Raw genomic sequence first — 22,935 nt, 5'->3', positions numbered from 1 at the left:
TTCGTAAGTAAAAAATGTTGAGCATTTGCGAACGATGCATTGAACCTGTGGATTTTGTAGGCCATAGAGTTAGTTATTTAGTTAATAAAAGTAAAACAGATAACTATATTAAGGGAGAAGCAGAGTGTGAATATAAGATTACATAACCTCATTAAAAAAAAACGAAGTGAAAAGTATTTCTCCCTTCATTTTAACGGTGAAATAAAAATGAAGATATAGATGATTCACAGTTGCAATGGAACTTGAAAATATCCAATGGTATGCATGTATCATTTTTGGAATATTGCAGCATATTATCGCAAACTAAATATTTGCGATACTGTACGTCATATAAGTTCGGTTACTGTATAAATGATATATAAAATGAGGATATCGAGTTACTACAAAAAGTAAATAAACAAGAAAACAATACAAATTACTAAGTAATTTAATCGTAAGTGTATTTTAGACTAATAGTAGTAATGTTAACAGAGCATGAGTTAGAATTTAACACTGAAATTCAAAATCAAACCCTTATGGCTAATGAATAATATATACTATGATATAAAAATAGTACTCAAATCCAAGAGAAAAACCAAATAATGTATATTGTACGGAGCTGAATAAATATAATTTTACAATATGAAAGTTGTTTAAGAACGTGGATATTTCAGTACGAAGGTGGCAAACGAGAAACACAGTAACATCGTTTATTGTGCCATTGTTTTACGGGAGATGTTCTGAAAGACGCAAAGACAGTGCATGGAAACACAATAAAGCAAATTGACGTAACAGGAAAATGAATAAATGTTGAACTATATTTGATTATTTCTATTAAGAAAAGAATACTAACAGGATAACCCTTTGTTTAGCTTTACCAGCTCTTAATGATAAAAAAAGCTTTTATTTCAACTCGAAACTTATCATAGGTTAATTGATTCTGTGTTTAATAGCTTCCGTGAGTACAAAGGGTGTATGTCACGGAAGCATAGTTCTGAATTTGGAATCTAAAAGAACTTATTTTCAACGATCATTTTAAGGTAATTCAGTGAGATAACTGTCCATGGCCTATCACTGTCGCAATACGTGACTTATTAACGTAATAAGGAACTTTTTGAAATGAGGAACTTTAGGGAAGGAAAAATAATTCTCCATAATATCTCGTTATCGAGATACGATTATCAGGATTGAGCTCGAAAAACTATCTCTTATACTAAGGAGTGTGATCTTAAGTTTAAGAATAGTATGTAAAAGTGTCCCGTTTAACTAAAATCTAAACCCTACTAACAACGTTGGAATTACGTTTAACGAAAGTGATAATCCTACACAAATCGAATGCACAATTCTATATTCATAACAAAAGGTCTAATAATAAATTGAGAAAAGAAAAACTGATATTATACTATTTCATTTTAGGAATATGTCAGATATCTCCTCAATCAGTGTGGTGATCTTGTAAGTATCGCTTGAAATCCTAATACTGGGGTTTTCCAATAGCATGACAATGTTAAATAATATAAATAATGGAAAATGAATAGACTGATTTATATATAGTTAGATATAATTTTATATAGTTAGATATAATAGATATACATAGTTTTAACTATATATATTTGATTAGAAATAGGGCAACAATTTTTACCACTAAGGATTACCTGATATATAATGGATTACTGTGAGATACTTCTCGTTTAAGGCATAAGCTAAATTTTAATTTACAACTCATAGGTGATTATAACATGCATGTTGCTTTATGCTATAACATGCATGTCGCTTTAGCTCATTGCTAAAATATTCATAAATATTTTCTAAATTATAAAACCGTCGCACTTAATTATTTATAATTGGAAAGAAATACGAAAAAATATATTTTAGAATTAATATCTACATTCTGTTTTCTAGGTGCCATCTGGACGCAGAGGCGTGCTTCAAGGACCTGTAAGTAAAAATAATAGTCTTCTTACATATAAATTATTTAATTCTAAAATACATTTTATAGATTTGGCGAGTCATGTCAATTCCATAGTAAGGCAAAATTCAAATATTCAGTGTATGGTTGAATAACAACAGTTATCCACATAATTACTTTAACCAGGAATAAATTAATATATGAATATATATTTAAATCTATTTCGCCATATGTACATTTTCATAGTGTCTTATTAAGAGTTTGACTAATGCATGGAGCTAACGTTGTACTTAGAAATGAAATGTTACTGTTAACAACGATTAATGTCATAAAACTACCATGAAGATTGCACAGAGATGAATAACTGCATTGACATAAATCAAGGAGAAATTGAATAAATCTTCCCTACCTTGAGTTATCTTAAGATGTGTGGACAACTCTGCTGAAAAACCTTTAGTAGGATTTTCAAACATAAATAGTTGCATACGTGTATATCGTATTTCGAAATATGGAAGTTTCCATAAGGCGTTTATCAAACTCTTAATGTGACGCCAAAGTGGCCATTGTGAAAACTAAAATCAAGATACACTTCGCATTATTTGACATACGAAAATGTAAATATGTAATTAATAACTGTATTTTGTTTTAAAAGGATTGGAACTTTAATACTTTAAAACTTATTAATCTATATGTGTGACTAGTAATACGTATTACATAAGGCGTCGATGTTTCTTTATACCACTAACAACTTATTATGCGATTGAGTCTCGCAGTTGAAAAATATAATCTTGTCAATATCTTGGTTTGGAAAGTAAATAGTTTCGAATTTTCATGTTGATTCATTTTCATATCAAACTATCGATACTTTTAACTTATTTTCTTATAAGAAAGAATAAATCGATCAAAGAGAAATAACTGTTCCTACATGGAAAGAAAAAATATTGTATAGTGATTTATTTATTGTTTTAGCACGATTTCAAGTCATATTATAGAAAGTCAATAAAAAGAAAACTAAAGAATATAATGAATGTAAGAAACAATAAATATGTATGCTAATCCCGATATTAACCAGTAAGTATCCAGCCGCTATGCCACAACCAATTTGAAGACCGATGGTAAATACATTATATTTATATATATATATATATATCGGGTGTTGCAAAATAAGTGTTACAACTCTTGGGAGTTGACTCCTGCCACTGAGACAAGAAAAAATGTTATCTTGAACTTTCAGTTTTCGGGCATAGTTTCGGATCTACAAGCTGCCGAAAGCGTGAGAAAATGACTTTCGGACGCCAATAGTTCGGAAACAATCCAACGTAAAGAGGGCGGGTAAAAATTTCACTGAAGAAGTCATACCTGATGTATTGAATTTTGAATGTTTCACAATCCTACCATGCACACGCAAGGGATTCCCCAAAGGAACGTAGGGAATGCCGGATAATCTGCCAAATGAAAATTGATCTAATTGGATATGAATTGATAGGGTTTCTTCCAGTTAACAATAATTCGTTTGTATTAAGTCGATATCTGGAACAAATACAAAATGGCGGACACCTTTATGCCCGTTGTGTGTGGTTGCATAATCACCAGGTATGGATGCTAGCCAACAGTGATATTCTAAGTATTAAGTGTGGCGAATTTGTACTCAAATGCTCTAGAAAGATATCTGGAGTGTCGGTAAAGCACAACAGGTGAAGCAGGGTGATCCACATGTGTGAAGACACGTAAAGAAAAATGCCCAGAAATGCACTCATACTCAGTAAACAGGAGTTCAAAGCGTCGGAAATGTAAAGAATAGCATCAAAAACATGAAAGCCGTTGCCAATTCACCAATAGCATTCTATCAAACCGATGCAATATGATGTGCACTGCTGCATACCAGTAAGGATGCAGCAACTGAGACCAGGTTGAAATTGTGCAAGGGGACTCACAAAGAAACTGGGTAAACTAAATGAATGTCAGTAGTGGGATCGCATGATCGATATTGAAATGTGGCCAACGTGTGTTGATATCGACATGTAACTACTCGACAAATGCCAACATGTCCCACTACTGCTGGGACACCGTCTCACGTGCTAAAACTAGGAAAATAACGTTTACATTCTGCTATTATATCTGGTGTATTTTTTGGTATAACGTAACTAGAACACGATTGTAGCAATGGCCCGCTTTGTTTGGGACATTGTCCCACAGTCGACACATATGAAAAGAAATATCTCAATCCATGGTTCAAATTCTGATAGAACGGAAAATAACTAACTTGTATCATGTCACGTCTTCTGCGACATATGACGTACTCGAAATATAAGTTACCTCCAGAAATTAGTATCTTACACACAGTGTACATGCCGACAGACGAAAATGAATCAATTTGGCACATGTAACATTACAGCTGGAACACCATACATATGCAAACTAAAATGACATGAGAAATCGGAAGAAACGTCTTAAAGCTCTGATAGTTTACAATTGTGCAGTAGCGAAAATTTTCTGCCACTTTTTGTAGAGGTCTGTATTCAATTGGCTATCACACCCTGAGTTGAAGGTGAATGAAGATAAACAGAAGGTCAGTTTTGGTGTCGACATATCCAACATATTACCTGGTTGTGGCAATTTAATTATCCCTGAACTTGCGAAAGGACAGAGTGAACATGGGACCTGCACGGAGGGTCATAAATACGTGTGTGCTGTACGAATTCAAACTGGGGTCAAACGCCGCTACAGCGGGGCGAAGAAATGCCAGGCCTTTTGTTAGATGGTCGTGACTACGCGAACAGTGCAGCTGTAGTTCAACAAGTTTAAGGACCTTGACTAAGCACTGGAAGACGCATCATGTTCAGGAAGACTGATGCATGTAAAAAATTAAGATCTTCAGTTGGTAATTGAGTCGAACATTGGCCACACATGTGAGGATCTGGGACTACAAATTAGTGTGAGTGGAGAAACGATTCGGCAGCACCTCCATCAACTTGGGAAGCGCTACAAGTTGGGTCGATGTGTCCCACATGATTTGAAATCGGTTCACAAGGCCACACAAGTAGACACCTATGTTTCTTTGCTGTCTCGTCTGAGGAAGGAGCCATTTCTGGACAGAGTTTCCACATGTGATGAGAAGTGTGTCCTGTACGAAGCTACATGGCACCGTCATCATTGAATAACATCCGATGAACCGGTTCCAGAACAACCGAAACCAGCATGGCACTAGAAGAAGGTCCTCTTTTGTGTTTTGTGCATTGTTGGCGGCAGTGGTACTAGCTGGTCATCAGGAATTGCTACTAGCTGGTCAGAGCATCAATACACCTGAGTACTCTCATCAGTTGAGCTGTGTTGAAGAGAAACTCAAAACTCCTGAATCGAAAAGGGGTCCTCGTGTTACTGGATAACGCTAAGTCCAAAGTGCGCAGAATGACCCAAGACACACTTCTACGTCTTTAATGAAAAATACTATTGCATCCGCCATACTCCCCGGACATTATGCCATTCGATTATCACCTGTTCCATTCCTTGGAAAATCACCTTAGAGGACGGTAGTTCAAATCCATAGTAGAGGTACAAAATGGACTTGATACATTCTTTGCTTCACGGCTCACGAATTTATCCGCGATGGAATCCATGGCCTTCCAGAACGATTGTAGAAGGTAGTCGATGTTGATGGGGACTATTTTTGATTTTCCATGTACGTCTAAAGTGAGATATCGATTTTCGAAGTTTATGTGTGTAAAAGTGATAGGACTTTCTTGGTTACCTTTATATATTACAATATAATTATATTTGTACTATATTATTTATTATTACTATTATTTATCACATTACGGTTTGTGCTTTTCACTCATAATTAATAGCTACTTGAGCCACATACTTATGATGCTGATATTGCATTTCTGAATGAGTTATAGTACTTCATTTTTTACTTCGATGCCAACTGTGTTTCCTTTCAAAACTACTTTCCTGCTCTTGGATACCATATACTAAATAATAGTAACGTATTCTTTAATGTAAATAATCTTAAACGTTGGTTTAGCGATAAAGGGTTCTCCATCAGTTCTCAGCGCAAAGACGCCAGTGTGGACACTTCTAACGCTAATGAATCATACTAGTTTAACTGATCTTGGTAGTTAATCTCTTGATTATTGATATAATATTTTTTCCTTTGAGTTTTGAACTCCAATGCATGTGTGCATCGTGGTATTCTAAAGCATCACTATCTCAGAGCTCGGAGAGTGCTTCGTGTTCTTTCTAATCGGAATTGAAATGGAGATCGTGATACTAGAGTATACAGCTGTCCCCATAATCTGTCCACATTTCGCATATTTACTTGCTGCTCGCTACGCCTTGGTGAATTAAATAGGCATTGCAAGTTAAGAACTAGTAATATCCGTATCCCTTTCCAACAAACTGAAACAATTAGAATCCACTTCCGTTATCTAAGTTATATAAAAATGGAAACTAATACACTTTATGAAAGCTTCAAAATAGAGTTGCATATCTCTAACTTTTAATTTCTTTTGTTTAACCACGTGAATCAATCATTTTTGTGATAATTTATTTTGATGTATACAACAACATTTCGCATGTAATATTCCTAGGATGTAGTCTAATTATCTCAGTGCCAGCTGTTTCTAGAACTGTCAAAGTAGTTAGTTTCCTATGTCAGAAAAGCACTATAGTATATATAATTTCATCAATATGTAGTAAAATTATAAAGATATAGTTTACTCTGTAATTTATCACAATCTAATTATAATAATATATTTCATTTCTAATAACTTGACATTACATTATAATATATATTATAAAGCTCATTCAATTAAGGAATGCGTTATAACTACATAAAATCACTTTCTCGTATTTGTCAAAGACATGCTTCATATTATTCCAACCGTAACTACAGTCAGTTACGCTTTTACTTTGCACTCCTTACAGATGATTAACATTATTGTGGATCAAATATAAGTCAGACTATATATATATATATATTGGTTATATAAAATATCAAAAAGTATTTGGCAACAATAGGGACTGTTTTCTATTTCCTGAATAGTTCAATGTATATAACCTGCATATTTAATACCGACAGATTTAAGAGCATGCTAACTCCTCTGTAATATTATATTTAATATCGGCAGTCCAAGCATAGCTTTTTTATATTAAGTGACGAGCTCTGACTTTCCGTTATACCGGTAATTCACGGTGATTTAGTAATTGCTCATGCAGTTATGTACTATATTACAATTACACAAGTCTGCAAATATTAAACAATGCTAAGCTGCTGCAGTTTAGTTAACAGCTTTTTATATGTTAGGGTGCGCTGAATCCAAGAATGACAACCACTTTGTCATGGGACGCCTGAGTTTCGAATAAACGGGTGGTCATTGTTGAACGAAAATATGAACACAAATATGGGATTTGCAGAAACACCATTAACTGCGTAACACAAATTAATGTACGTAAACACGCGCGCACATAAAGACAAAAAAGATATACCACCATTAATAAGATTGCTTGTAAAATCTTTTTAAAGGCCAAACTCCGTTAGAAGCTGGTCCTGTTGTAGGTGGCTGCGGAAGATCCCTAAACAACATCCAGCAGTAGCCTGTTGGACTCTATTTTCCCTGGTACCGTCGTTCCATTTCTTTGATATCTTGATGGAAACGCTCCCCCTTCTCTTCACTCACTGCTCCCACATAGTCAGGAAAGTAGTCAAGGTGGGAGTTGAGAAAATGGACTTTTGAGTTCATTTGTGCAACCAAACGTTCGAAACGCCGGCAACATTTTACACCATTTCCTTGTACTATGGGTGCTTTCGATTTTTTCAAGACTTTTTGATGACCACAGTAAAGGCAACCCAAGCCTCTTTTGAGTTAGAGTCATTGAACTGATTAAGTCTTTGTTGGAAAAGAGTTTCTTAGAATCAGGGCCAATAAAATCCCGCATACTGTGTACTCGTGTATTTGAGCAACAAACAGTGTAGCCGAACTACTTACCAGCATTTTACAAGTCTAAAATGTAATCTTAGAAAATTCGTCTTATGAACAAATTTATTATTTTTGGTTTTTCTTTGCAATATCGTATTCTCATTCATCATACATTACGATATGTATCAGTGACCTACATCCGGACCATATACATGTATTATCATGTTTCGGGAAGAACAAATACATTTAATCCTCCATGTTCATTTTTATTTTCGTGTGATGCATTTGGAATTTAGAGATTCCCAGCTACCTGTTTGACCACGTAACATTTTGATTGTGCACAAAATGTATGCCCAATGAAGAAACGGGGGACATTTTCGACTTCGGTGCACCCAGAAGCGTAAAAAGTCAGCTAAACGTATGCAAACAGGTTTCCGGGTGCAGACTTGTGTTATTAGTCTAATGAACTACGATTCCCGTTTGTAAATATCCTGTCTCGCAGTAATTACGTTGTATTGTAAACATATTATAGAAGATCAAACCAAAATGACTGAAAATAACGTATTGTCTTTTTAATTTAAATTCTTAAGAGATAATTTAAGAGAGTGTCAATAAAATAAGGTCAAGATTTCATTATATTCATATATAATGCCTTTAAACTATACGTTGTTATTTTTTTAAATAAGAATTTTATTTTCTTCTCGGCTTGGGAGTCCATTAACTTTAAAAGGTAAAATGTGTATCATCTTTGTGCTTGTACAATATCAAAAATATATGAATTATCTTAAACAAAATTATATTTGCCTTAGGATGCAATACGATAAAATTTTATATCCAGGAATGTGATTATTAGAAACACGTTACCGTTAGTGTATTTTTATTACTTATGCATCTCCAGTTTCGTTAAGGTCACTTTATTTCACAAACATATCTGTATTTACCATTTTATCGTCTGTGAAGTGAATATTATGTAATGTAAATAAAAGTGGGGAGGAGGACATTATTAAACATTCTTTATGGCAAAGCTCTGGGGGAAAGAAGTCCTGTAGGCACGCCAGGATACGTGTATTACTTTAAACGTTCGAGAATTGGAAGTGATAGATTCTGGATATTGGAGGTAAAGAACAAAGAAAAGAAGGTATCTGCAGGTATGTCTCACTGGTGGTATGTACGCTCAAGTATCGATCCTTATAACGTTAATGCTTGATGAACCTAGATCATTATAACGTTAATGCTTGATATGAGTGTGTGATCGTTTGATATAATAATGTTAATTAATACTTGAAATAATACTTGAATACAAGACAATATTTAAAATATTAGGTAATAAGACGACTTACACATAGGATTTTTAAACGGACAGAAGAAGTAAAATAAATCGTACAATGTATTGGTAGGGATTATTTCTACATTAATATCATGTAAATAATAAGTGAAGAATATTATTATTGAATTCTTTTCTGTAAATATCACATGTCAGAAACACAAATGTTTCAGAAAAATATAAAAATTATACTTCCCGTTATAGTTTATTTTAGAAAGATCTACTTATTGCTAATATACTAAGCGAAGGAAATAGATTGACATTTAAGTTATCTCGCAAGATGTATGTCTACATGTACCAAACACAATAATGTTGTTAACTTTATTTCTGCCAAAAACAAGTTTTGTTTTAAAAAGCAGATGAATTGGACACTAAATCTATAAGAATTCAGTACCTTTTAAATATTACCGTCCTTCGCTAGTGTCCCTACAGGATACAGAGAGAATATAGTGAATAAGTTGCAAGCAAATTAATGTTCGTACCAGAGTGATACGCTGGGTAAACAGGTAGTCGTACGCAGGATCAGGTAGTCGTTATTTTCGAATTCTACATTTATATGTTGTGTCCCTTCGACAATGGGAACTACAGGCTGTAGAAAATTCTTTTTCTCTGTTCTATGTTTTGGGAATTGTTTTGATCCCATAAGGTTCACCAAGATGTTGTCTAAGTTACAAATATAGTACTTCGGAAAGCTTCGAGTCGCATAGCGATATAAAATGGTGAAGAACAATGAAAATCTTTCAGTATATTTTCAATGTTTGTTTCATGTTTAAGGAGACGAAAATAATAACTTTACATTAGTATAATTGAAAATTCTTGTATCTATTCTAATTCACTCCCTTTGTAGTCTTCACATCCTTCATTTGTGTTTGTAAAGGAGTGGTTCCAAATACCAATAATTTTACAAGTGTATTTTATATTTTTATTTTTAGAAAATCATAAATGTAAGACTTCTTTATATTGGACATGTGCAATTTCAAAATTACTCTCAATTAAAAACAAACCATTACACGTACAGCTTTTCCGAAAATTCTGTCCTAAGAGGAGGATGGAGGATAGTATCTACCTATTAAAATTTCTGAATTTGCTTATGTTTGAGGTGTGAAATTTGGCTTTGACTTTTTAACTAAAAATAATTGAACGTATGTTTCCGGAAATTCCACTCTTTTAAAGATGGAGAAGAGAGAGGATTTCTATAATATTAATATGTACCACTATTTATTCAGAAAAAGTCATGAAATGTGAAATTCGCTTAATTCGAAATGTGAAACTTGGTATATAAACTTTGAACTAAAAAGAATGGAATACGTAATTCAGAGTTTTCGAAATTCTCCTTTTAAACAGAAGGAAGGAGGAATTAATTTAATTATTTCTCAACATTTAAATCGGCGTTCGCTGTCTCATCATCATAAAATGTTCCAGGATAATTACTGAACATATTTAGAACTATTCTAGAGCATGGTTTCATCACATCACTTACACTGAAATGCGTATCCTAAGGGGAGGGGTCAACGTCTAAAATATTTGCTAAAAGTACAGTATCTTACAAATCTCTCATGTGTGAACATGAAATTTAATATAAAAACCAAAATTCTAGGAAATTCCACTTCCGTCTCATCTCATGAAAAATGCTTGAGAATTTTAGAACATAGTTAGCACTTGGCTGAAACCATTTTTAATCATGTCAGTTTCATTAAAATTCGTATCCTAAGAGGGTGGAGGAGTTAGTATATATAGGGCAAAAATTAAATATCTTCCAAGCCAAGGAGATGAAACTAGGTATATAAACTTTTTACTTAACGAAGTCACCATCTGGACATGCCCCAGCGTTTTCGAAAATTCTGCTTCCAAAAAGGTTACAGGGTGACAAAGTTTTGAAATGTCTGGAATAATTTTTTAAACATATTTAGCACGTGGGACATTTCTATTTTAACAACTCACTTTGAAAAAAAAGAATCGTTAGAGCAAAAGAGAATTTAGATTTCTTGCAAATAATAAATACTGCATCGTATGAAACACATTTTTGAACATAGTCGAGCTAGGGGTTTTATTTCACTTTTGTTCAAATAAGTTACGTAACGGGGAAAGGGTGATCAAATATAACTTTCAAATGTTTCCCATAAACCTATTCTACCCGTACGAAGAACGGGCTTGCATATAATAATAGTAAATAATAATAGCCATATTCTTACAAATTTATATTTATTTCCAGCAATACCTTGCATAGCATTGTAGTGCAGGTGAATATTATATTTTACCAGTTTTGTCCTTAATGTAACCACATTTCTTACACAATAGTTATTTCGTGTTTAAATGATATTTAATTTAATGTTTGTTGCAACATTCGTAATATTTGTAATTTTAAATTTAGTTCTATCACAGACTCGCACCCCTAGATTAGGAGTCACTGCTCTAGGGAGTATCTAGAAACTTTGAATTTACACCTACATAGGATTTGTGACGTGGTGTACAACTAAGAAAAAAATTTTGAAAATTCACGAAAAGAGGAGGAATTGGGGTGCGAGTTATTTTAATATGATACCCTTATCTACGAAACGTATAGGACTGGGAACTTAAAATTTGGTATTTGGATTTCCAATTTAAAATAATTTAACACGTGTTTCAGCATTTCTTTTATCTCTTACTAATGACAACCCAGCCACTCAGTGCTTAATTGGGGATGCAAAATTGAGTGCAACTGGATGCCTTCCACTCACCATCTAGAATGAGTGGGATGAACTTTGATATTAATTTGCGAGAGGTTTCTCATTTGGGGATAAATCAAATAACAATACGTCCACTTCATTAATTTAATATCACTGAATTTAGTTATGCTTATGAGTGTACTGTAAGATTTCAGAACGCTAGTAACGACGGATATTAAGAATCATTTGCCAGACGGGTACAGAAACGGTCAAGTATTGAGCTTTTGAACCCTGAGTCGGTGCTACACATACCTGGATGAACTGGTGTCTTTCCCTCGTTGTTCCGGCGTTGAACTCGGCTCCTTTAAGCTGAATCTCCTTGCTGTTGAAAGACGGAAACGAGCATTAAGGTATGGCTCCTCTCAATGCTACTCTCTGCGTGATGTTCCACGTCGTTATATGAAGTATTTTCTCCTCCTATCATCTGGCTGATTCTCGGATAGAACGTGGCTCTCCAAACTCGAACCAAAGAATGATCACTAAGACTGGATCATAGACTCGGTCAACTGCACCCTGAGAACTCCTCTATGGACTTCCAGGACTTGATCAACTACTCGCAACTTCTCTCTCAACTTCCATCACAACTTCCATCCCAAAACCTTTCCGTCCTCCAGTTTTGTTTAGCGTTGTCCAACCTCCGTCGTCTGCTTGTCGTCTGCTGCAGCACGTGCAACACCGTTTTCACATGGAGAGACAAATTCCTTCCATGTGTCAAAACTCAAAATTGCAATCCTCGACACGTTCTGATTTCCCGATTCTAAGCAATTCTCTGCACATCCGTAATCTCATGAAATTCGTGAAATCTTACAGATTCACTTTATACAATTTCTAGAATCTGGCTAATGTGAGGATAGACACATTGTCAACATTTCCTTCCTACATTGCCAGACTCTCGACGATGACATTCTTATACACATTTGTTTACTACAAACTGCTGACACAAACATTTGCAACATTGTGCAGCTTGCACTTACTCACATATACAACATTTAATTCCCATAACCTTAATAAATGATTTTGTGACATAAACATTAAAATAGAATCAAAATATACAAATTACTTTACTCGAAAATCGAGTCCTTCCACATGACCCCCCTTAAAAACTTGGTTGCCTCGCAAACCAAGGTAGACCTCGTAAGAGGGCGATTTTCCATAAACACCCTGTACATCATATAAACTGAATCAATATTGAAAGATAAATATAAACTTGAAATAAAATAAAAGATGTATTATTATGCAGAATAGTTATATAAACAGTAATCATTATTCCTTCACCTAAAATTATTAAAAATATATATTTGAATCTTTAATCTTCTTTTTTTTCTTAATTCCTATAATTATAAAATACAAAAACTTCAAATGTAATTTGGCAAAGTATATGCTCACGACATCTAGTGAGTGTTCGCTGAAATACTTGCTCATCACATTTGGTCAAGAGTGATTGTGCATAATTACATATATGTTAGTTTGCAAGTACTCTTGAATTATCTTCTTTTGTACTACTCGACTGCTTATTACCAATTACGCTACTTTCAAATGGAAAAATTGATGTAAAATCTTCCGTATAAGATTTTGCTATAGGACTGGACGGGAAATTCTCGACGGGTCCTAATTTCAAATTTGGTTTCACACTTTCTTGCTTTTTCTTACTCGAACTCGCAATATTGAACAAGCTTCCGACCTGTACTCCTTTTGCCGCTTTTTGTGCTCTCGTACGAATACTTTCGTTACTCATTTACTTATTAATTACTTAAACTTATTTATTCTTATAACACGTATATTCGAGCTACTTTATTAACTTGTCGGGAGAGTCGGATAACTATTTTCTTATTGCAAAACCTTAAATTCACACTATATCAATTAACACATTATAACTTAATCTAATTCGAGAAAATACGATCACAATACTCAAAATTACACCTCATCGTAGAGAGGGTGTGAAGGGTGGGTTTTATTTACGTAATATAATATCATTTAACATATGGGTGGGAAGGAGGTTTTTAATTACCACTGATATCTTTACAAATCACCTTCGCTAGGCATCGAACCCTAAGCATCTCGACCATGCTGTCTCATTACTAGGATCGCTACAATAGTCAAAATGACCTCACAGCATCTCCACTATGACAACCCAGCCACTCAGTGCCTAATTGGGGATGCAAAATTGAGTGCAACTGGATGCCTTCCACTCACCATCTAGAATGAGTGGGATGAACTTTGATATTAATTTGCGAGAGGTTTCTCATTTGGGGATAAATCAAATAACAATACGTCCACTTCATTAATTTAATATCACTGAATTTAGTTATGCTTATGAGTGTACTGTAAGATTTCAGAACGCTAGTAACGACGGATATTAAGAATCATTTGCCAGACGGGTACAGAAACGGTCAAGTATTGAGCTTTTGAACCCTGAGTCGGTGCTACACATACCTGGATGAACTGGTGTCTTTCCCTCGTTGTTCCGGCGTTGAACTCGGCTCCTTTAAGCTGAATCTCCTTGCTGTTGAAAGACGGAAACGAGCATTAAGGTATGGCTCCTCTCAATGCTACTCTCTGCGTGATGTTCCACGTCGTTATATGAAGTATTTTCTCCTCCTATCATCTGGCTGATTCTCGGATAGAACGTGGTTCTCCAAACTCGAACCAAAGAATGATCACTAAGACTGGATCATAGACTCGGTCAACTGCACCCTGAGAACTCCTCTATGGACTTCCAGGACTTGATCAACTACTCGCAACTTCTCTCTCAACTTCCATCACAACTTCCATCCCAAAACCTTTCCGTCCTCCAGTTTTGTTTAGCGTTGTCCAACCTCCGTCGTCTGCTTGTCGTCTGCTGCAGCACGTGCAACACCGTTTTCACATGGAGAGACAAATTCCTTCCATGTGTCAAAACTCAAAATTGCAATCCTCGACACGTTCTGATTTCCCGATTCTAAGCAATTCTCCGCACATCCGTAATCTCATGAAATTCGTGAAATCTTACAGATTCACTTTATACAATTTCTAGAATCTGGCTAATGTGAGGATAGACACATTGTCAACATTTCCTTCCTACATTGCCAGACTCTCAACGATGACATTCTTATACACATTTGTTTACTACAAACTGCTGACACAAACATTTGCAACATTGTGCAGCTTGCACTTACTCACATATACAACATTAATTTCCCATAACCTTAATAAATGATTTTGTGACATAAACATTAAAATAGAATCAAAATATACAAATTACTTTACTCGAAAATCGAGTCCTTCCACACTAATAAAGGGGAAGGAAAAGATGAGAATATGAATTATTACTCATATAATAGCATATCGGTATCTCAGAATCTTTGAAAGTTACAAACATGAAATTTGGCTTTAGGACTTCTTATGTAAAAAAAAATCTCTTAAAGACAGTAAACATGACCACCCAACATTTTTCAATTAAAATTGAAACCAGAAGTTATAGTAGATATCTACAACTTAGTTTTATAGACTAATGATTAGAGTGGAGATGGAATACATTCTAGGGACACTTAATCCAATACAAAAACTGTGCTTATTTATTGCCGTTTGTCATATTCACTTTTGTTCTGGAAAACTTCGCCAATCACCTCTCTTTGAAAAGTCCTGTAGTCTTACCTACAGTTAAAATTAAATCAAATAAATGTGAATTTTGTTTGGTCGATTAAGAAGTGTATTTAGAGCCACAGCATTATAATTTCCTTTTGGGGTTGCAAGAAATCAATGCAGGTTGAATGTTCAATATTTCTCGAACAAGACTGGACAACGATGAACGTTAAAAACGGAAGTGGTTATTTCTAATAATTACGTTTGATTACAGGGAAAAACAAGACATGGTACCTATTTTAAGAACGCTAACTCCTTTTTTTCGTAAAAAAAAAACTCTTCTCGCTGTCTCTTATAAGTCATGTTGTTTGTATATTACATTTAAACTGGAAGTCATACTGGATTACCAGGGTGTCTATCGGTCACGAAAGAGATTTTAAAAAAAGTCACGAAATCAGAAAACGGTCATGAAAGTCAAGAAAAAGTCATGAAATTTTGCTTTTGTATCACGATTCATTTTATCTGTACAAATATAAGTACATACTGGAAACTGTTGTTCTATAAAACGTTAAAATTCATCACGAAAAACATCTATGGTTTTAGACGCTACCAAATCACAAGTAAAGCACGCTTCTATCTCTTGCATGAAAATTCGACCAAGTCGCACTCAAATTCGCTTTTGAGAATGTTAATAAATTTATTGGTTTGTTAAAGAAAATGTCATGAAATTTCATTTTGGAATTTTAGTAGACACCCTGTCATTTCTGATTTTATTAGAGTGTTATGGATAGACAAAATGTATTCTTGAGATGCTCAGTCGATTGTCGAAAACAGCTTCTCGCTATCTATTACAGCTTTTGCTCCACAGTAATGGAAAGTAAACCGAAAATTGTTGATTTCTACCGCTTCTAGTTTTACCAAAGTGTTAAGGATAGAAATGAAAGGTGTTCTTGGAATCTTTTAGTAGATTTCTCAAAACTGCTTCTCGCTATATATTACCGTTTTCCCCGTTCAATGTTAAAACGGGAACTAGTTTATTTCTGCTACTTTCTATTTCAATACAGTATTAAGGATGGAGTTGAAAGGTATTCTTGGGATGCTAAATCGACTGCCGGAAACCGTTTCTACCTATTACCCTTTTTGGTTTACAGGACCAACGTTAAAAGCAAAAATAGTTGATTTGTACCACTCCTGGTTTCTGATCCATAACCTCCTGGTTTATGATCCTATACTAACGAACTCTTTCGAGATAATTACTCTAGCTACCAATTACAAAAACAGAGAATTTAAATTCAGTTCCGTTCAAGAGTTTCGTGCGGAGTAACGGACGGGATTGACCAAAGTACTAACTGTACAATACTATTATATACCTTACTCTGTAATCCCAATAATTAGATACATATTTCAGCGTTTCTGATTGTGATCTAGAAGGGAAGAAAAGGGTTTGGAAGAGAATAGAGGTGGATATTACAATTATTATTATACTAAGATTTTTATATCTCGGGATCCCCTAAAGTTGAAGACATGAAGCGTGGTATTTGAACTGAAATTGGTATGCTTCCAGATATGTAAAGTGCAAGGCCATAGGCCGAACGAACACGGTCGCCTGGGAGCAAAGCCCCCAGGTATTTCAACTGAAATTCAGTATAAGCCTACTTGCAGGTATTTGAGGTGCGAGGCCGTAAGCCGAGCAAACACTGATGATTGCTGGTTTGAGATGCAAAGCGATAGATCGAACAAATCTGCGGGTCTGAGAGAAAAAGCTTTCAGCGAAACGAAGGCTTGTATTTAATAAATTGATGAACAAACTAAGGAGACTCACACAATATTTTCTTAATTAATAATGAAATAGGAAGGGATAGTAGATTTATAACACTTCCGGTGTTAATAGATGGATTGTATTGGTGACACAATTATATTCATGTGATGCTTAATTGATTGTAGAAAACTGCGTCTTGCTACCTACTTCCGTATAGAGGTTGATATCTACCAGTTCCAGTTTTAATAGAGGGTAAAAGATGAAGATGAAGTGTATTCTTAGTCGATTGTAGAAAACCGGGTTACGGTTTCTGCTCTGCAGGGATCAACGTTAAAACCCGAAAGGGTTGATGTCTACCACTTCCGGTTTTAGTATAGGGATAAGGATGGAGATGAGAACGGACAGTTAATCGATTATGGAAAACAGCGTTTACTTATCTATTACAGTTTTTCTTCCATAACAATCAACGTTTAAAACGGGAAATAGTTAATCGCTACCACTTCCTGTTTTAGTTTTAGGTTAAGAACAGAAATAATATGCATTTCTAGGACGTTTAATCGGTTTTCAGAAACAACTTCTAGCTTTCTACTAAAGTCTTTTGCTCTACACTGAACAATCTTAAACCGGTAGTCGTTGATTTCTGCCACTTCCAGTTCAAAAGTCACCTTCATTAATTTTAAAATATTTTTTCCTACATAATAATTATAACACTTGGTTTAATTCCAACTAAACTTGATACATGTATGTCTTACAATCTGGAAAGAAATACTCGGGAGGGTAAGGAACCCCTAGTATCCCAAGGAGTGGGGGTAGGAGAGCTGACATTTTAAAAATAATTGTAATGATCGATATTCGTGTTGAATCCATAGTTTTCGGGTCAGTCGCTGATATGGATAATGACTGTTTCCATGCCGTTCAAGTTCATCCCTGAAGAATCGGGGAGAGTGACATTTTAAAAGTAATCGAAAATGACGGATATTAAAGGCGAATCCATAGTTCTCATTAGTGCTAAGACTAATAGTGGTACTTTTGATACAATTTAAAAAGAAGTTAGAATGCAACTTTTGAATTTAATAAACGTAAACCTATGCATTAAGAAAAACTAGACTATTTGCCATCCAAAGTTGTAGGTGCAACTGTAGAGTTTATTATTATTATTATTATTATTATTATTATTATTATTATTATTATTATTATTATTATTATTATTATTATTATTATTATTATTATTATTATTATTATTATTATCAAAGTATACTTTTTAAATAGCACCCCGACATGGGAGGGAGAGAGAGAGTGAGAGATTGCTGGCCTATTCAACATATTCGTAAACTTTTATAAAGATTTTGTTAAGATTTCTTATAATTTTAATTTATGTTTGTTTCTTATATTGCAAGTACACACAACTTGTAAGATGTAAATACAACTTAATTTTGAAGAGACTAGAAAATGGTGACGCCATTTCCGTTGTTCTAGTAGCTAGCACGCGCGCCTTTCGTGGACGAGGACACACGTTCGATTCCCAGTGGGAGTCTCTTACAAAATTTGGACGATTACTGTGTTTGAATATCATCATCATCTTTGAGTCTACGTCTCATATAACCTCGAAACAGAAAGGGAAGTCTAAAGTTAGATAACTAACTAACTCGAAACCGATGAGAGTACAAAACTCAAGGTTTCGGCAGAAAACTAGCGCAAAAATTTGGAATAGAAAAAGTATCAAGTATCCAGTTGGAGGGGGAAGGAAAGGATGGGAACACGGACGTAAGACCATAAAACACATTATTGAAATTGCAGTCAGTGGTGATTATAGAGGTGGCTCTTGGGCCTAGAGCTTCGAAATTCCCTCTAGGGCATTTCCCGAGCGGGCTCAATCTGAGTTTCAGAATTTTCATAGTACTATATTTACCCATCGTTTATTCAATCCCCCCGCACTGGAAAATCTGAAATGAACATTGTCTCCTATTGTGCTCAATATGAATTACATGTATTTTTGCAGTACTGCTTTTCACCTCTAGTGTAATGAAATTCTTCCACGAGAAAATATGTAATCAATACTCAGGCACGTAGCCAAGGTGGGGTCCGTGGGGTCCGAAACCTCCCCCCCTTTCGAGACCAGAAATGAAAAATTAAGGAAGGATAAAATAAAATGAAATGACAAAAAGAAGGATCAGCGTTAAAAATTAAGAAGAAAACTACAGGAAGCTTTTGCTTACTCTTTCCTATGAGGAGATTTATATTACTTTCAATATGCTGGCGAGGTAAGCGAGGTATCCTGGAAGAGTCAGGGGATTTAAAATTTCAAGAAAAGTTACTGGATTCTCAGAATTCCTCCTACTAGTCAGGGAGATTTCAAGCTTTCGAAAGTATAAGTGCCGTTGTGTAACAGCGTGTACATTTTTAATCATAACTTTTCGTCATCGCATCCTTGCAGTATCAAACATGCTATTTCAAGGACAATTTTCTGTTGCTTCTTTAACCTGCCATTTAGAACCGATAGTGGTTGACGGAATAATAAGAACAAAAAATTATGTTGAAATCAAGTTCTGTTAGCATTTGATTCAATAGAGAAAGGAACGCATTTATTGTAAAACTATTTGAATATACACATGCTTCGCACAGGGGCTGTATTTGGAAGTCAATGTCTGCGGGAGTATCACCACTGATCTCAGCGACCGCGAAAAGTATGGATTTGATACTAATGTCGGTCATTTTGGGCTATTTTCTTTACATGACTCAGTATCCACCCCCCGCTGACTCCCGACCCGCATACTTGAAAGTCATCGCTAATGGAAGTGTCTGAATTGATTTCAGCGACCACGAGAAGATGGATCTGACACTAATATCGGTGACTTTAGATTACTTTTAAATACCTTGTATCTTACCCCCCTCCGGTGTCCCCCGGCCCGGAGCCGAATAGTGTGAAATTGGAAGTTAATGCGACTGGAGTTTCACCATTGATTTCAGCGACCGCGAAAATATCAATTCGACACTAATAGCTGAAGTGGTAGAGCGTTCGAAGGTTGTGCCTTCGAATCCCGCTGCCTACCATTCTGACTGAGGTTTTCCAGGATTTCCCTCAGTCCTACCAGGCAAATGCCGGGATGGCACCTACTAAACAGGCCCTGGCCGATACCTTCCCAAATCCTTTCCATTGTTAATGTTGTTGGATATTAAATGTAAAATGGCGTTTGAGCTGTATCTGGTGATTGTTAAATAAATAAATAAATAAACATCAGTCATTTCTACTACTTTCACATGTCCCGGTAAACACCCCTTGGACCCCCTGGTTCGAATTTCGACAAAAACGTTTAATTCTGGTCTGGGGCTATTCGTGACTAAAATTTGGTAACTCTCGGTCAATTTGTCTGGTTCCCAAGCCGGTTCTGGTAAACGCACCCTGAGACCCCACTGTTTTAAAGTTTAAAAAAAATGCTTTGTCTTGATCTGGGGCCTGGGCCAAGGTACCCTTGACCAAAATTTGGTAACTCTCGGCAAACTCGTCTGGTCCCCAGGCCTCACACAGACAGACAGACACACAAACAAACTGTTTATTTTATTTATATTAGAAGATAGTTTACAAGACAGTATTCAGTATGTACTTTTTATTATAATTGAGGTCATAACGAAAGGAAAATTGTTATATTTGAATAAACAGTAGAAGGACGTAAATATTGCAAAATCTTTTTTAATACTTTTTTTTTACTATTTTGCTCGAAATTTCTTCATAGTTTGTTATTAAAATACTTGGCAACATATCCTCATTTTATTGTCCTAACAAACCAATATATGTTGATAGTAAAGTAGTTTAGATTGATCGAGCTCTTGGGCCTTCAGACTTGCATGTCATCCCCCATGTTAAGAATTCCTGGCTAAACGAACCATTATATGTTCCAGTAAAATAGTTTACAGTGATCGAGCCCCTTTTGTGATGACCACAGTATTTCATGTCACGGAACCCCATTCACGAAATTCTGAGTACGTGCCTGGAAAACTGTCAGTAGCTACGTCCTCGACTAATATACATTTACAAGTACAGCTTTATTTTCGTATTTTTTCAACAGTTAACCAATTTAAAACCGTATTATAATTCAAATTACTGATCATATTTCTATCGTAAACAAGAATATGTAGTTAACTTCTTAAATACTTCGCTCCGCAGGAACCCATTGAGCGCGTGCAACAAGCAAAAACTACTTTTGGCGTCTCACAAATGACAAAGGACAAAAAGGAAAAGAAAAAGCTGCACAGCAGTGCCTTATCGCAGTCAGAGCTGACAACATAGTTTCAGTCGTCACTTACGCCAATAGACCTACAAGCGGTGTACAAGAGTTATACAGTTACCATATACGTTGTGCCACAGTAGCGCTACAGGCGGAATGTGCACGAACTACAAATGAATATTTTTCTTACAAGTATCAATCACTGTTGCACCCTCTTTACATTCTACACATCCATTTTTCTCTCACTTTTTGACCTTGACAAACAGAAGTACCAGGCTTTCCGATTTCACAACCATAACCTGTTTCTGTACAGAGTACGTTTTCGGTTCTTCGAATGACTGTGCGCGAAGAACAAGGGTGATGATCAGACAACCGTATACGGCAGTCAGAAACACCCAGTTGCAATTTTAAATGTAAAATCCCAATATAGAGCCTTGACAATACCATTAGGATGTATGTATATATATGGATCAACTGGAATCATTCTTATAATGATTACTGCAATTATAACAAGTTAAAAGAAATCATAAAGTTTATTAAACTGTTCTTTTCCATTAGGCTGGTCTCAGAGGATTAAGTATTGCTGATTTCCTTGACAATCCAGGTGCAGCAATTGGCAATTGGTTTGGTAACCCTGTTCAAGGTACATTCGATATAATTGGAAATGCTGCTCAAGATATTTCCAACATATTTAGTGGCCGCCGATCGGTACGTAGTTATCTTTGTATTTGTAGTTTCTCTTATTAATTCACCATTAGTGTAATTATATATTACTTTATCATTCTTTTTAAATATTGTAGTTCTACTTGTAATCAATCAAATTGGGAAGTATATATCCGATACCTTTATAGTTTTAGAGAGTTTGGACAGTTATTATCTTGATACTAATTTTTATCAATACAACATGAAGTTTCTGAATGGATCTTCTTCAGATTATTACAAGTGTTAATTGATAACTTAAAATATTGCGTTTATTTATAATGTTGAAATTAGGGATGCTACATCACACACAAACAAATGTTGTTTGTCTTGCAGAAGTAATAACACAAATGAGACAAACACGAAAACGCACATTCAAATTTCTTAAATATGCAATGCAGTGATCAAGTTGTATAAGTCACTTCGAAAGAATACTAACTATGTTCCAAGTGATTGAAAGCATAATTTTTTGAAAAGCGTTTGTTTTCTTAAATCATCTTAGATAATTACCTCGTCTAATTGCATGAAGAGTTTTTGATAGGCGTAGAGATTACAATTGCAATTTGGTAACTAATCCGTTGTTGAGCTGTAATAAAAAAAACTGTTCAAGTTGCAATATTCCTAATATTATGCTATTTCGAGAAGTAGTTCTCACATTTATACCTATCAAAAGCGAATCAGAAATAATTGTCTATCAAGTTTTACAACTTTCTTAATATTACACGAACAAGTGTCAGTTGCGAAATCGCTGTAAATAGCATAATACTATCAACGTCTATTAAAAACCATGTACGTAATTGTATGTGATATTTATCTTATTATTATTATTTTTTGCGAATATGCTACTTTGGTGAAACA

The 22,935-nt window shown here is 35.0% G+C and overlaps 1 protein-coding gene across 1 annotated transcript in view; it reads left to right on the top strand.

Annotated features, from left to right (window-relative positions):
• The window catches only part of LOC145662484 (uncharacterized), a 534,791-nt gene that overhangs the window by 6,732 nt on the left and 505,124 nt on the right, over window positions 1–22,935 (top strand). The window contains exons 3-5 of the mRNA XM_081728093.1: window positions 1,396–1,434; window positions 1,882–1,917; window positions 21,937–22,086. The gene's annotated coding sequence lies outside the window, so the exon portion shown is untranslated. The remainder of the gene's footprint in view (window positions 1–1,395; window positions 1,435–1,881; window positions 1,918–21,936; window positions 22,087–22,935) is intronic.

This window comes from Thermobia domestica, chromosome 10 (assembly GCF_964235325.1).
Source record: "Thermobia domestica chromosome 10, izTheDome1.hap1.1, whole genome shotgun sequence".
NCBI lineage: Eukaryota > Metazoa > Arthropoda > Insecta > Zygentoma > Lepismatidae > Thermobia > Thermobia domestica.
Note: the sequence above shows the minus strand (reverse complement) of the source record. Positions and strands in the feature narration are given on the sequence as shown.